At 39.0% G+C, this 7,032-nt stretch overlaps 1 long non-coding RNA gene across 2 annotated transcripts in view; it reads right to left on the reverse strand.

Moving 5' to 3' along the window:
• Positions 1 to 950: 950 nt before the first annotated feature.
• The window catches only part of LOC131918496 (uncharacterized), an 8,005-nt gene continuing 1,923 nt past the window's right edge, over positions 951 to 7,032 (reverse strand). The window contains exons 2-3 of one of the 2 annotated variants that reach the window (XR_009381003.1): positions 2,795 to 2,959; positions 951 to 1,036 (exon numbers count right to left, since the gene is read on the reverse strand). This is a non-coding gene — a long non-coding RNA (uncharacterized LOC131918496). Of the gene's footprint in view, positions 2,960 to 7,032 lie in introns of both variants that reach the window. The other variant, XR_009381002.1, reaches the window with a different exon arrangement.

The raw sequence follows: 7,032 nt of genomic DNA on the forward strand, positions 1-7,032 counted from the left end.
GAAGAGAGACTGGGAAATAGTCATGAACTCGTTGTCATAGGAAAAGACTTTCTGAACAGAGCACCCATTAGCACAGGCACTATGATCAAAAATTAATAAATAGGATGGTGTGAAACCAATGTTTCTCTACGGCAAAGGACACTATCATTCAGACAAAGCAGCAACCTATAGAATGGGGAAAGACTTTTCACCAACTACACATCTGATAGAGAGCAAGTATCCAAAATATATAAAGAACTTAAGAAACTAGATATAAAAAAAATCCAATTAAAAAATGGGGTACAGACCTAAACAGAGAATTCTCAAAAGAGAAAACCCTAATGGCTAAGAAACATTTAAAGAACTGTTAAAAATCCTTAGCCATCAGGAAAATGCAAATCAAAACTGCTTTGAGATTCTGTCTTATATGGGTAATAATGTTGAAGATCAATAAAACAAGTGACAGCTCATGGTGGTGAGGATATGGAGCAAGGGGAACACTCCTCCAATGCAAACTCATTCAGCCACTATGGAAATCAGTGTGGAGGTTCCTCAGGAAGATGGGACTCAATCTACTTCAAGATCCAGCTCTACCATTCTTGGACATATACCCCAAGGATGCTCCATCCTATGAGACACTTGATCAACTATGTTCATTGCTGCTGTGTTCAGAACAGTTGGAAACAGGGAACATATTAGATGTCTGATGTGTTAGTTTTTTGTTTTATCTTATTACATTTTATTTTATTATCATCTCTTAGAATGCTGTTATTTTTTCTAATGAAAGATAAAAAGGGAGTGGATTCAGAAGAGGGTTTGGGGAGAAGCCAGGAGGAGGAAAGGAGGGGAAACCATAATTAGGACACATTATGTAAGAAAATAAAATGTATTTTCAATAAAAGGGAAAAATTATATTATTATCATTGCTAAATTGCTACTCATAAAAGAAAAAAGCTTTGTTCATCCAGATGTGGAGGCACACATCTTTAATCCTACATTTGTGAGGTAAAGTCAAGTGCATCTCCATGAATTCAAAGCCAGTCATGGCAATGAGATCCTGTCAAAAGCAAACAAAAAGCAACATTTCTACTCAGCAAATGCATCTATTATGTAAATAAAATCTTATAATTTGTATTAAAATTATAATTCTTACAATACTATAACTTATTATTCAAATTTTAGAAAATGCATTTAAAACGGAAAACAACTTCATTCGATTTTAATGTCACAAGAAGAAAACCATGGTAACTCTTTCGAGAAAAATCTGTCTTTCTCAAGAGAAATATGATATTTAACTCAAACTCATATCAAGATATTCCATTCCATGTGCCTTCTGGCTTAACTGTCTTGTTTACATTAACCTGATAGAACCTGAAAATTTGACATACTTATCAGTTTCAGGATTGAGTATCAATTTCATTTTTAGGAATTGAAAAAATGACTATAAAATATCTAGCAGCAGTTGAAACTACATTTAAAAGCAATGAAGTTTAAATTTACATTGAAAATATTTTTTAAGAGCTGGGCGTGGTGGTGATACTTATAATCCCAGCACCCAAGAGACAGAGGCAGGAGGATCTCTTATGAGTTTGAGGTCAGCCTGGTCTACACAGTAAGTTCCAAACCTGAATGGCTGCATATTAAGACTCTGTCTCGGTGTGTGTGTGTGTGTGTGTGTGTGTGTGTGTGTGTGTGTGTGTGTGTGTGTGTTGGGGGAGGGGGATAGGTGAGAAAAAGAAAAGTAAGTGGGGGGAAAAAATCAAAAGAAAATTTCAAATTCTAAAATCTTGCCAAGGTGCACTACTGGCTTGGATGAGCATAAAGCATTTTCTCCAGACTATTCCAGATTACTTCTGTCCATCTAGTGTTCACCTGGCAATATTTTAAAAACAAATCCGGAAATAAGTCATTTATTCAAGGAATAACAGTTAATATTTTAAAAGTACTGTGTCATGTTTTATCATTTCATAAAAATAAGATGCATTTTTAAAAAATTACCTAAGAATTAAATGACTTGAACGCTCAGTGGACTCACATGCCAATTCTGTTTTAGTTTTCCGCCATACTTAGTGAGTGCGGGGATGTCTCACATTCACTTTTGAGGAACTTTCTTTATGCTCTCTTAAGGTCCACGGCTCTCACTGAATCAGGACGGGTTCACACCGAGCATTAGAAAACAGCTTGAATTTCAAAGATGTGATATTTTTTTCAAATGAATCATTAAAAAAAACCAAAAACCTCAAAGGTCAACAGGGTAAGAGATTTCAGTTTTCCTCACAGAAGAATTTGGCATTTTTAAAGCATTTACGGCATAAGATTGCTGCAGAAATCTGGAGTTAATTCTGATTTTAGAGGGCAACACTTTCAGCAGCTTTCATTTTTCTAAGTGTCAATTAAATGCCGTGCTAAATGCTTCATTGCGGTTGAAGCTGTTGCTCTAAACACTAATAAGGTGATGAAGTGAGAAAATATCTTAAAAAATACATACTAGAAATAATTCAGTTTCATAGTACTTGTACATAAAGAAATTTTACTGAGAATATGAGGCATATTTAAAATAATGCTATCCATGCATTTTTCAAAGTAAAAAAAAAAATCAGCTTTCCAAATGTAACTGAAACCTCCTTTACACAACATACCATCAAAAGAAATCAAATTGGAGTTCTCAAATTATTTAAATAAACTGATTTATAAATACCAAATGGAAGTAAATTAAGAGTAGCTGCATTATTTTAAGCTATTTTTTTTTTGTAAAGCTCATAAATGTACATTGATTTTTTTTCCCCCTTCTAACTACAAAATAAATGCCAGGCACCGAGTAATGTTGTTGGAATGAATTCCTTTGACAGATGGACGCGTCCCGATGACAGGTATTTTCCAGGTCTAGGATCCCACAATCACATCTCTGGAAGGTTTTCTGCATGAAGTGTTTGAAGAAGTGGCAGACGTGACACTGATCTCTGAGCTCCATTCCCTGTCTCTGTCACAGTGGGGCAGGGGGCATGTGGGAGAGAAGAGAAGGTAACGATGATAAGGGAATCTGAACCAAATGCTGTTGCATGCTAGAAATGATTAGACGCCCTTGTCATGGAGCTGTTGCAGAGTTCCAGGTGAAAGAGGGGAAGAAAAGGTCAAGTGCATGCATATGAGAGGAAAAAAAAAAAGAAAAGCATATATTATATAGTCTATAGAGTGTGTGTGTGTGTGTGTGTGTGTGTGTGTGTGTGTGTGTGGTGTGTAGCCATTAGCAGTGTGTGTATGTTTGTCTGGGGAGCCAACAGCCCACTCCTGGACCCTCTCTCCTCATCCTTGTTAAATGTTCTTTCAGCAGGAGAAGGGGAGAATGGAAGTTGCCCTTGTGACTCATTAACACCCATCAGGTTTGGCTATACAATATGTTTGTAATTAAAACAAAAGTGTAAGCATGCATGCTCTGTTTTTTTCCCTTGAGGGTCTGCAGAGCACGGGCCCGAGGTTCTGCAGCTCAGTCGGCCCTCTTGGTGCAATGCTCTCATTTGGGGGAAGAGTGTGTCTTACACAAACATCCATCTAGTTATTGGCATTACACACTGGCTAGGTTTTAGGCCCTGTTCTAGACAACAAGCAAACAAAATCCTTGCTCTCCCAGAGCTTGCACTTTTGTGGACAAATCAGGTATTTAACAAAAGTAACAGTCAGTTTCATTTCCTAACTGACAATTAAATGCTGTGTTAAATGCTTCAGTTTCACTGACTGTTAGCATGTCTTTTCTCACTTTAACATCTGCAAATTAATATGTTGGATTTTTACTTTTGTCAACTTGAGTAAGAGTGACAAATGCCTATGAGATGGCTAGAGCACACCTCTTCATGAATCTCATAGTGTGTTTCCAAAGAAGATTGGGTTCTAAGGGCTTTGACTTAATGAAGAGATTACTCAATGGACAGGTCCAAAATTTTAGGAAACTACCCACTGGGAGGTGGAGGAACTTCTGAAGATGGAAGAACGTTGGTTGGAGGAAGTAGAATCTCCATGGCAAGGGGCATGCCCTTAGGGCTGCTTCTGCCCTGGCCATTTGTGCTGCTTTTCACCCTGCTTCCTGGCTGCCATATCTGTTATGCTCAACTATGTCCTCCCTGCCACAGTGGGCAGAAATATCCAAAACCACGAGTCTGAATCAATAACTCCCTCCTTGAAGTGCCTTCCTGGCTGGTGTTCTGTCACAGTTATGAAGAAGGAAACTGACACAGCATCCGTTTGAACACTGATGGTCGTATTTCGCTCGGCACTTATGGTGGTCAATTCAATATTGACAACCTTGAGTGACAGCATTCAGAGTCCACTTAGACACTTGAGGGGATTGAGCTATTAAGTACTTTCAGAGTACAATAGAGTGGACTGTTGCAACTTAAAAGAATGGGGTCAGGGATAGCCTTATTGAGAAGGGGCCACTTAAAAGAAGTGGTGCCCCATGGCACATTCTAGACCAATGAAATCAAACACAAATGCTCTGAGATAACTGGGTACCACTTTATGCTTACAGAAATACTGGATCAGCTTAAGGATAACTGCAGCTGACTCCAGTCATAAGAAAGGATGAGATGAAACAATAATCCAGACAGTGAAGGGTCTCACTCACTACTGAAGACTTTGATGTTTCCTCTGAGGGAGATGGCAAATGGATTTTGAACACAATGTGAATCGGAAGACATAGGGTAAGATGCACTTCAAATAAGTGTGGTGAGACTGGACCGACTAAAGGACGTAGAGGAAACAAAATGAATATTTAGGAGTAATATTCCAAAAAATAGATGGTAATAGCTATGGCAAATTGGGAGCAATAAGATGATGGGAGAGTAGCCAGGCTCCAAGTAGATTTTGGAAATGATACCACAGTAACAGTTGATGCTGGATGTGGGCTCTAAAAGACAGGTGAGTAGTGGATCGCTCCAAGGTTTGGGGCCTCAAACCCTGGAGTTAAAATGCTATCACAAACCATCCAAGTTGTAAGTGGATGTTTCTAACACTAGGCGGAAGCTTCTGACCGTACAGGGAGTTGTGTATTCAAACTAAAAACTCTAAATAGCAATGACCATCAGAGATCTCGCACAGTAATACCCAGTGAGTAGTCAGCAACAGAGAGGAAACCAGACAGACAGCGAAAGGTGGAAGACACGTAACGCTGGTGTACAGTTGTTCCTGAACATTATCTCATTCGATTCCAACATCACCCTACCATGTCCAGTGACATACCAAAGTCAGGGACTTATGGTTGTCCCTGGGAGGTGAAAGTTCTCTACTCCTGGGGCCACACTGGTTTCCCACCACTTCGCTCTGCACATTTCCATCTCCTAGAGAACCAACATTTTTTTTCTCTCCTTTTATTTAGGGTCGATGGAAGAATATTTCAGGAGTTACCACATCGTGATGTTCCAAAGGGAATATCCTTTTTGGCCAGCATGCCTCAGTTTCCCCAGAGTGTCTTGTGTTTTGTCAGCAGCTCTCTGTCCTCCAAGGATGCTAGCCCTGGCAGTGGTAGTGGGGTTGAATAGCATGGTTATCTTCTATTCCCCATCAGATATCAGTGAAGCAGGTGTGTTATGACTCCAGGCTGACGTATCACCTGGCTCCATAATTCTTTCCTCAGTGAGGTTTGATCCAAAGCCAAGCCTCCAGCCTCCCATGCATCCGTGAAGGCGGCTAGCGTGAAGCTGACCCTTCCCTGTCTTTTTTTTTTTTTTTTTTTTTTTTTTTTTTTTTTTTTTGGTGTCAACAAAAGCCTGAAAAAACTTTACACAGCATAAAGACAAATCGGCCATGCCTTCCTGCCTGCTCTGAGAAGTTTCACTGGATTGAGGCTGAACCTGAAGTTTTACTCTCCTTTGCTGCAAGAAAGCAGCATGAATAAGTGTCTAATTTTGCTGGCCTGCTGTCAACAGGTTCCATCATGATACTCTACTTACGCATACACTTGTGTTCATGTTATGCCTGTTGAATAAAGAAGATTAAATAAGATCAATAGTTTTCTTGAAAAATTCCATGACATGCTGGGCGGTGGTGACGCAAGCCTTTAATCCCAGCACTCAGGAGGCAGAGCCAGGTGGATCTTTGTGAGTTTGAGGCCAGCCTGGGCTACAGAGCAAGATCCAGGCCAGGCACCAAAACTACACAGAGAAACCCCCTGTCTCAAAAAAAAAAAAAAATCCATGACATAAAAAAAAAAAAATCAGTGATCATCCCAAGAATTAAAACAACCACAACTTGAATGAGAAAAGATAACCAACAGATGCACTCTTTGGGATGAATCAGATGTTAGAAATACTTTATAGGATTTTAAGGAGTCATCGTGAAATTAATCTAGTGAACAATTATGAATTCTCCTGAAACAAGCAAAAATGTAGGAAATTCCAGCAGAGAAACAGAAATGACAGCCATAGGAAATAAAAGAAGACACTAGCTGAGTGGTTTGACTGTGGAGCGGAGACGATAGCATGAAGCAGTGAGCTGGGGAGATCTGTCCAAACAAAAGAGAGAAAATGGAATAGATGGAATAGACAATCTCAAGAGCTCCCCCCTCCCCGCCCCTAAGATGCAGAATAGGAGCTCACACCATTGTCGTCTTGGGAAGAAATCAGAGAAAATGACTGAAAAATGATGAATGCATAAAGTAAAAACTGTGTTCATTCAAGAGATTTGCTGAACCCCAAACAAAAGAACCAAAGGAAATTCAGACCAAAGCATATCCCACTTAAACATGAAGAATAAAGATGAAGCAAATCATTTCATCGACAGCACCCGGAGAAAGTGAGTTTTCTCATCTTAACAGAGAGGAAAGAGCAATTTTTAATAATATTTTTTTAAATACTGGAAGGGAACACAAATAATTGCCAATTTTGGATTCTGCATTCAACAATATTGTCTTCATCAACAAATGGGCAATAAAGATATCCTCAGATGAAGGACTACTAGGCAGATCTGTTGCTAGCAAAGAATGTCTAAAGAATGTTCTCTATATTACCAAGAAAACTTGGAATTCTATTTTAAAAAAAGAATAGACTAAAATAAGTAAAAGGA

This window comes from Peromyscus eremicus, chromosome 8b (genome assembly GCF_949786415.1).
Source record: "Peromyscus eremicus chromosome 8b, PerEre_H2_v1, whole genome shotgun sequence".
NCBI classification, from domain to species: domain Eukaryota; kingdom Metazoa; phylum Chordata; class Mammalia; order Rodentia; family Cricetidae; genus Peromyscus; species Peromyscus eremicus.